At 34.3% G+C, this 10,291-nt stretch overlaps 1 non-coding gene across 1 annotated transcript; it reads right to left on the bottom strand.

Moving 5' to 3' along the window:
* Window positions 1-8,058: 8,058 nt before the first annotated feature.
* Window positions 8,059-8,121, bottom strand: LOC142875403 (U7 small nuclear RNA). Its single transcript, XR_012922759.1, has one exon. It is a non-coding gene; the product is annotated as a U7 small nuclear RNA (small nuclear RNA).
* Window positions 8,122-10,291: the final 2,170 nt, after the last annotated feature.

The following is a 10,291-nucleotide window of genomic DNA, read 5'->3' as shown; positions in this document are numbered from 1 at the left end:
TTTTCAGACCTCATAATAAGATTATATTGAAGAATAAATTAAATAATGCTTTGAAAATTTAGTTAAAGATTAATCATCATTTATAAAAGATGATGCTTTTTGAAGATATTAAGCAATTTCCTACCAGCACAAACACATAATAATGTATATTCTCAAGCCACATAATGCCGAAGACTCCATCTTTAAAAATAATATAAGCAGGTGAGAAAAATAACTAAAATAAAGTAGGTTATTTATTTAAATTCAATGATACCATAATCTGCAAATTTATTACAACTTGATTTTTTATAAAAAAGACCATGCCAGAGAGACATGGCTATAATTCTTCTTTGCACTTGTGTGCTCAGGCATGATATTAAATATACTGCTTCTCAGTTTTCCATATGAAAAAAAACCAAAATGCAGATATGATCCTATGTAATTTTAAATAATTAGACATGATATAAAAATGTATTTGGCACTTAGTTGGTGCCCAATGAACAATTACTATTTTCATTTATGTTATAGTATGTATTAGAATTAACTGAGTTTAAATTGTGTGTATGTTAATTATTATACAATTTAAAAAAACTGCTGACCAAATTGTTAGTGCCCATTTTTTAATTAATCAGTTACCATTTATTCTATCTTTGATACTTTTGACGAATATTTTATGTCATTGAGATCGGGATTTTTTCTAAATAATTACATTTTCTTTTCTTGCCACACTTTTTCATACTCAACTATGGTTTAACTAAGAGCATTGTAGGAACATTGAGTGGCAATTGAAGACACTTATAACATCATGTTTTAGATATACAGCACGTAGCCTGTCAGGCTGTCAAATGAGTCCTTAAAATTAAAGAGGCAGAGGGTATGTTTAGATCTCAGATCTGAATGCTTGGTTACATTTAAAATATCTTAAAAATTAGTTTCAATGTCAGCATACTAATGCCTATGTTAATAATGTACCCCCTCTTATCTCTGACAGGAGACTATAAAATAGATAAAGTGGCAGATTGAGTCTAAATAACATTTTATCAAGTGACAGTAACTATTTGTTTGAACTTTTATTTCATTTAAATTTGCATGAAATTTTAAGTGATTACTCATGTAGTCTCTCTTGACAGATACAATTATAAGAAATACATAGGAAAACTTATTTGGCTTTATTGAGTGATTGTCAGTTAAAATCATAATGCAGCACTTACTTTGCAAAAGGCAAATGCCTAGAACTTTAATATCAATTTACAGTCTTTGCAATAACTATAATTTGAATGTGTTCCCCCAATTTCATGTGTTGGTAACTTAATCCACAATGTGGCAGTATTGAAAGGTGAGGCCTTGGGCTGGGCATGATGACTTATTCCAGCACTTTGGGAGGCCAAGGAGGGAGGATCACTTGAGGCTAGGAATTGAAGACTAGCCTGGGCCACATAGTGAGACCCCATCTCTACAAAAAAAAAAAAAAATAGCATGCTGTCATGGCTCACACCTATAGTCCTAGCTACTTGGTAGGCTGAGGTGGGAGGATCACTTGAGCCTATAAATTTGAGGCTACAATGAGCCATGATCATACCACTGCACTCCAGCTGGGGCAACACAGGGAGAGCATGCCTCAAACAAACAGACAAACAAAAACCCAGAAAGAAAAAGAAAAGAAAGAAAGAAAGAAAAAAGGAATGAAGGAAGGAAGGAAGGAAGGAAGGAAGGAAGGAAGGAAGGAAGGAAGAAAGAAAGAAAGAAAGAAAGAAAGAAAGAAAGAAAGAAAGAAAGAAAGAAAGAAAGAAAGAATAGAAATCTGGGGCCTTTAAGAAGTAAATGGATTATTCTGCAGATTAATGTGTTCATGGGTTATGATGAGAGTGGATCTAGTGGCTTTACAAGAAGAGGAAGAGAGACCATGTGATACTCTGAACCACCTCAAAACTCTGCAAAGAGTCCCCATCAGCAAGAAATATCTCACCAGATGCATCCACTCCACCTTGGACTTAGCCTCCAGAACTGCAATAAATAAACTACTTTTCTTTATGAATTACTCCATTTCATGCATTCTGTTATAAGCAACATAAAATAGACTAAAACAGCATTAGGATATGATTTTCAGAGAAACATTCTCTAAAGCAAAGTTTCAGGCTATATGGGCATCATTAAAGGATATGTAATTACATGTAAATGTCCTTTATACATACAGTTAGCTTAGGAAAGAGGCACTGTTTTAATCCAGTTGTGTAAGGGGGCTGTAACCTCACTTAAGTTATAAATCACTACAATTGGTTGGTCAGTTTAAAGCATCTGAGAAACAAATGAAAACCCAAGTGACTTTTGCAATAATGTCATTCCACAGTGAAACTACCTGAGGTAGATACCTTATTTTAAAATATCATTTTCTAATTCACTTGCCTCTCCTAAATTGCTTTATTTGGGGTTGATGACTTGGAATCCTTTTCATATTATTTATGTAAGTGGCCTGTTACCCAATTGGGATCAGTATTAAATTAAAACTTAAATTAATGTCATTTCCATTTAACATTTCTGAAGTCACCTAACACTCAAATGGAGGAGATGGCATGTAAACAATTTAGCTGTTCACTGTCGGATATTTGTAATGTTTATATATCTCTGGAGCATCTTCATTGATGGATTATATGCCCAAAATGTGCTGGGGAGCCACATTCTTCCCACTCACACTTATATGTAAATACTAGTATTACCAGTGGATTGCAATGGTCTCGGGAGTATTTCATCTTGCAATGGGTGTTTAGATTCTGTGAGGCCTCATTATGGTTTCATTATAATGCATAAAAACATTGCCTTCTTTCTTTCTATCATTTAGAGATATCTAGCTCTAACTTCCCCCAGGAAAACTGCTATATAATCCTGAGATAGTATCACATCTGTATTCTTTCTGCATTTAATGCACTGCCATTTGAATACATTTGCTGGTTTCTAACTAATGCATTTCCATAATCTCTGGGAAAAGCTTCAAGTTTAATCCTAGCTAATGCTATCATAAAAGTGTCTCTTTAAAAACAAAAGACTATTCAGATTTTAGAGAAGTGTTGGAAAGGGGAACTTGCCTGCTACTTTAAGATTAAACACTATTTTTTTGACTTTTAATGAAAAGTCCAAATTTGAAGATGAACAAGTAGAAATTTCAGTGCCAAAAGCAGAGAGTTGAAGGCACATATACTCACAAGAATGATGCTTTATAATGCCAAATCATTTGAGAAAGATTAATAACCATATAAACTCAGCCAAGAAGTCCATGTGCTTTCCACTGATTGCTTTTCATGGAAACTGCCATTAGATTTAATGATATATTGAAAGGACATATTTGGGGGCATAAGGGTGCTTAAAAATGATTTTTTAAAAATTGTATTAAAGCACGCCCTCTTTGACTGAAATAGTATTTTCCATCACTTATTTTGTTGTTATTCTATATGCCTTTTATCTGCTTTCATTTGATTTATTTACGCTTGCTAATCCCTATCCTTGGCTGAAGCCACCATTCTGCCTTCTTTCTCAGTAATCACACTTAGATGATGACTACTGCTAGAATGTCATTCAACTGCATTGTTAAAGCACCAAAATAATTTAAGGACACTTCTTCCTTTCACACATCTCACTCTGATTCTCCAGTTACTTATTCCAGTGATTTTCACTACAATGTAGTCACATATTCTCTGTTCTCCTCAAACCTCTGACCACTATTGTTGTCTTTCTCTCCCAAACTCATCCCTGATTACAAACCAGTCTCACTTCGTATTTAAGCAAGCAAGCATCGGACAGAAAAAATTTTAGACTTCAATTACTACAAATGTTTTTGTTGCACGTATTTATCTCTTTCTCATTCCTTCTATTTTAATTGAGGAGACACAGCTCTTTGAAAGAACCAAAGGAAATAAATTTCAAAGTTGGGAAAAATATATGTAACAATATTACATTTTCTCTTATCTTTTCTTCTTCCTCTTCATCCTGTGGCCTCTTCTTTTTTTCATCTAGACTTCACCTCTTTTTATTATTGGGGGGAGACTAATGCTCTTAAATAGGACAAATAAACAAAGAGCATCGTTACTTTATTTCATTACTGCTATTGCAGGAAATTTTGTAGGCATATTCAAGAGATCTTATGATTCAGTATCTAACATAAGGCACCCAAGATATTTACCTCATTAAAAAGTGGCACATTTTATTGCTATGTTATTATAAAATAAACTGCCTAAAATTCAACCATTCAAACATCTATAGAAATGTTGCAGAATGATGACTTTTAAAACATGAGTTTGGTGAACATATTACTCTATATAGCATTTTTATAAAAAGAGGGATTGCTGAATTAATTATAAATGGTTATCAATATGTTGCTTATATGATATATTTTGAATATTTAGAGTTCAGTTTATAAATTTTCTCAGATAACTCCTCAAAACCAAAAACATATTGAGTATTTACTTGGTAAAGAATAATAGATCAACTATCACTTTAAGTAGTAGGTCAAGAAATTGAAAATGGGACAAAACAATCTCTTAATCTCTTAAAACATGTTTTTTATACCTTTCATCTATAAACTAAATGCTTCTATATATCATCATCAATTTCTAGTATGCCATTCACTGCCCTGTAGTATAAATACACACACATATACGCTCATATTTATGAAAGTAAACTGTACTCATCTCAAGCTTTCTTAAGAATTAAGTCCCTAAAAGCACTCTACTTTTACTAAGTTCTTACAACATTAACTTTACATTCTTACATAAAAAAATATCCACAATATCTTGAAATTATCTTATGTGTTCTCTCACTTTCATTGCTAGTTGTTTTTGGCGTATCTGCAGTATACTTTTAATATTCTCACACATATAAGACATTGTTTAATTTTTTTATATTCTGGCTAATATTTTGTCTAGTACCATGTTTCCCTGAAAATAAGACATGGTCTTATATTTATTTTTCCTCAAGAAGACACCCTAGGGCTTATTTTCAGGGGATGTGTTATTTTCCTCTCAAAGCCTCAGCTTGCAGCACGCACAGGATGGCCAGGACCTGATGGGGGAGCCAACCTTGTTGGTGGGGCTGCCTGCACCTTTCCGGTCACCTCTGGGATAGAAGCTGTCACGATGGGGCAGATGAGAAGGGCTGCTCATCTTCTTTACCACTCCACGATGAAATGCATGGGTTGTGCAGATACCCTGCGTAGTCACTCCAATCACTAGCTATTATTTTCCGTGTAGGGCTTGTATTGCGCAAATGCTTAGAAATCCTGCTAGGGCTTATTTTATGGGTAGGTCTTATTTTCGGGGAAGCACGGTATTATGGGAGTACAAACACTTTGGTCACGTAAGTAACCTGTTTTAATATCCTTGTCAGATAATGAATACATCTGAATCATTTCAGCATTTGTATCAGTTGATTACCTTTTCTCAGTCTCATTGTGATTTTACTTGTTCTTTGCATAAAGGGTGATTTTCCCTTGCATATTCCAAGTGTAGTCTATTATGTTAGGAAACTCTGAGTCCTATTTAAATATTTTATTTTAGGAGGCAGTCATCTTGCTTAGGTTCAGCATATAGATCTTGTCCTAATGTTTTTGGCTGTGGTTCACATATTAGAGTTTTTTTTTATTTCATTATTTTGGTCTGTTTGGTTTATCTGATACTGCTGGAACTCCTGCTAATCCCTACTGGTAAAATATGAGAGAGCAGAAGTTTCCTCAGGTGTCTCTGGATGAGTAAAGAAATTTTCTGTTCTGTGGGGATGATGAGTACCTTTCTGGATGAGCACCTCCCTGCAGCAGAACCTCATTTGATCTAGGGTAGGGTAAGTCCTATTTAAGTTACCTGTGTTGTTATGTTGGGTGTCAAAGAAACATCAGACCTTAGTCACTTTTGTCTATTGAGTTGGTAAGATGTCCTGCCACTGTGTTGTTTCTCAAACTAGAGTCCCAAACCAATTCACCTTTTTCTTTTTTCTTTCAGAGTTTTCTTTTGGCTGTCTATTGCATTATATCCAGGGTTTGTAGTTGTGCTTAGTAGTGAGTAGCAAGGAGAAAAAGAAAAAAAACAAAACAAAAAAAACTAGTCTGTATTATCTTGTCCAGACCAAAAAATCAGCCTTTTTATGTTAACATTGAATATTAGAAAATTCTTTAGGTTTACTAAAGTCACTGCTTGAAGAGAGAATTTCATAAGCCTATTAATGAAAATATCTTTGTATTAATCATGCCTCTGTGAAGAAAACAGAAGTCATATAGATTAATTTAACAAAGGAAATTGGTTACATGAATTTTTGCAAGGCTGAAAAACAATCGAAAAAAACGAGATCAGAAAGAGAACAAATAAACAAAGCACCTACCATAAGGAAGACTGGATTAACAGAGTGGATGAGTTTGGGGTTATCGAACCTGAAATTGTGGAAGAAGCCTATGGATTTGAAACTCAGATTTCTGGGGAGAGTATTTTGCCTGGCTGCCTGGTATCTTTGAGCAGAGATAAGGCTAATTTTGAAAACACTGAAAAAAGCATAGATAATGAAACCAACTGCTGGAAGTTTATGGTGAAGATGAAAGACATTGTTAGGAAAAGCTGATGGATGCAGTATGCATGCAGAAAGAAGTAAATTCTTCTGTTTACTCTTACCTTTTAATTTCCCACTAGAGCTCCCTGGGCAGTAACTGCCAGCTGGCTCCTGTTAAAGGTGAAACGTACTTTAAAGAATCCAAGTCTGGCCTAGTATCCCTGAACAAAGAAGCACAGGTTTATAGCTGAGAGACAGTTGCATCCTTAGGCATCTTTTAGTAGTTCAAACATGTACAACATGGCAATGCATTATGCAAATTAATAACTAAAACATTTCTTTCAAAGAAAGAAATATGAAAGCTTCAGGAAAAGCAAATTACATTCAGTAATTTAAACATGATGGTGTCCTTATAGACAGAATTGGAACTAACATATACTTCATAGTGCTTCATGGATACAGTTACATTATTCACGAAAATATTAATAAGGCATTAAAAGAAATAGTGCTATTTTATCTCCTACCATTTATTTTAATTAATGATAAAACAATCTATATTCTACAAGGATCATTATATTTTGATTGAGGACACACTGACTAGTACTTGAATTTGCATTGGCAGAGTTGGGGGTTATGACCTTGCCTTTCTGTAACATTTGATGCATAATCCTGAAAAATAAGAAAAAAAATTGAGTGGTATTTTCAATTTTAGAATCAATGCAAGCCATTTTAATCTGAAAACTTATTGTTGTATTGGCTATGCACACATAATGTCATGGATAACATAAAACCCAAGGACTGATCTATTTATGATATCTAAAGATATTTATCCAAAAAATTAAGAAATTACTGAGAATTCTTCTAGCCTTGGATGATATACCCCCTCAACGAATTCTCAAACGTTACTCAAAGTGCACTCAGGCAACTCCATAAGTATTACTGGGTAATATGAGTTTCAGCCAAATCTTTAATTGCATAAATTTTAGTAAAAAACTATAACTCAAATTGAATGAAGTAAACTATAAATCACTCAATAGTTTACTTATAGGTAACTACAGACAATGTAACAGGAGATACATGAGCTATGATTTAGAAAATCTAAATTTCCCATGGCTTACAAAATCTTTGAGTATTAACTAAATTATATAAATGGTAAGTACTCTACTTCCACTAGTTTTTGCACAATATTAGTCCTTAGTCTTCTCCACTAAAGGTGAAGTCTATGTAAGGTGTACACTTGTCTGCCACATTCATCAATATCTGCCCATAAAAGTACAAGCCTAAACATAGTGACCCTTCAGTAGATATCTGCTGAACGAATGTATGAATGAACTCATTGAATATCTCATGAATCCAGTAAAATAACATTAAAAAGTATTTTAATAATATCATGTTTTGTAAGTATGCTACATATGTGCTTCAGAAAATACTACTTGAATATTGAATTTACTGAAATTATGTTTTATTGAATATGAGCTGTATTATATTCTATTTCACAAATATACTTCCATGAATTTGCCTAGTATAGTACGTGATTTAAAAAAACAAGAAACAAAGGTGGGGGATCTTCCGGTGAGAACTGAAAAAATCTGCTAGACAAATTCTAAAACAGCTGAAACACTACTATGTGCTTTTTGTGCCTCATGTGCCCTTGGCCCAACTTTATTTTCAGCATAGCTGTGGTAAACAGTCTTTACGTACTACTATGGTCTGAACGTTTGTGTCCCCCAAAATTCATATATTGAAATCCTAATGCCCAAGGCAATGGTATTTGGAGGTGAATCATGAGAGCACATCCTTAATAACTGGGATTAGTGTCCTTATAAGAGAGATTTCAGAGTGCTACCTAGCGCCTCCAAGGACACAGCTAGAAGGCATCATTTCTGAGAAAGTGGGCCCTAACCAGACCATCTCTGCCGGCCCTTTGATCTTGGACTTCCTAGCTTTGAGAAATGTGAAAAATCATTTGCTGTCACTCATAAGCTACCCAGTTCACTGTAATTTGTTATAGCAGCCCAAAGAGTCTAAAACATAAATCAGTAGCAGTGGTGGGGTTTTGCTATTAAATACAATCAGTGGGGCTTAACGATGGTGATTTTGTTGTGTGAATATCATAAAGTATATTACACAAACTTAGATGTGTGTAGTATAGCCTACTACACACATAGGCTATGTGGTTATAGCCTATTGTCCCTAAGGTATAAACCTGTATAGGATGTTATAGTACTGAATACTATAAACAATTGTGACACAATGATAAGTATTTGTGTATCTAAACATATCAAAACATAGAAAACATACAGTAACGATAGAGTATTATAATCTTATGGGACTATTGTTGTATATGTGGTCAGTCGTTGACTGAAATATTATTATATAGGGCATGACTGTATATCTAAAAATGTGGAAGCAGTTTGGGAAATAAGTAATGTGTAGACTTTTCAAGTGTATGCTAAGAAAAGCCTACACTGCCAGGAATGGGCCATTAACAGCAATTTTGATGAGAGTCAACACGAAGAGGAAAGCTTCAGAGAAAGCATTGTCTCAGACATTACTAAGTGGTCATGAGCAGAATGTGCAGAAGTATGAATGATAAAGGCCATTCTGATGAGGTCTCAGATGCAATGAGAAACATTGAAAACTGAAGGAAAGGTGACCTTTGATATAACATAGCAAAAAACTTGGCTAAATTGTGTTCATGTCCTAGTGTTTTGTGAAAGGTAGAACTTGTGAACAACAGACTAGGGTATTTGGCTGAAGAAATGTATAAATAAAGTGTTGAAAATATAGTATGGCTTCTCTTGAATGCTTATCATAAAATGCAAGAAAAGAGATGCAATTCGAAGACACCTTTTTAAATCTAAAACAAAGCAGAACTTAAAGATCTGAAAAATTCTCAGCCTATGAAAAATGAGAAAATGTGTTCAGGAAAGAACATCAATGGGGTAGTCAAGTTACCATTTGATAAACAGAATCAGTATGTATAATAGCATTGGAAGCCAGGTGATATTTATCAAGGTAATAGAGGAATGGCCCCAAAGGCATTTTGGAGATCATCAGGACCACTCCTTCCATCACAAGCCCAGAATTTAAGGGCTTTGGGTGCAGAGCCATCTCAAGGCTTCCTCTCACATTCCAGTATCATGCTTTTTGGCAGTGGGCCAATATGGTGCAGGTTATGGCGGTAATCACATACTTCAATTATCATAGTATGTATTTTCAGACAAATACTCATGCCATCATCTTAATTAATTATTCATTCATATAAGAAATGTTTTTCAAATACCTAATATGTGACAGATCCTGATCTAGGAACTTGGCATACTATAGTGATCAAAATAGATTATAGTCCCTGCCCTTATTATCATTAAGCATGATACATGAATAAATTGTATCATAACTTAAAAGGTCACAATTGCTATGGATTTTTAAAAAGACATCAGATCAAGGAGGAGTTGGTATGCATATGACATGTGAAAGTGATGATGGGGGAGGCTGGTGAAATTCGACACAGGTGGCCAGGACAGACTTCATTGTAAAAGTGACATTTGATCAAAGATTGACAATAATAATGAAACTATCCAGGTAGATATATAGAAAAAATATTCAATGCAGAGAGGATAGTGTGTGGAAAAGCTCTGAGCTGTGTGAGATGAAGACCAAAACAGAGGTCAGTATGAGTAGAAGATGAGTTCAGAGAAGTAATTTGTGAGCCATTCTGTAAAAAGCATTTTATCTGATTTAAGGGCTTCATCTATTGCTCTGAGGATGATGGGACACCATTTCAGGATGT

This window comes from Microcebus murinus, chromosome 1 (genome assembly GCF_040939455.1).
Source record: "Microcebus murinus isolate Inina chromosome 1, M.murinus_Inina_mat1.0, whole genome shotgun sequence".
NCBI lineage: Eukaryota > Metazoa > Chordata > Mammalia > Primates > Cheirogaleidae > Microcebus > Microcebus murinus.
The sequence above is the reverse complement of the archived record's forward strand: the minus strand, read 5'-3'. Positions and strand labels throughout refer to the sequence as shown.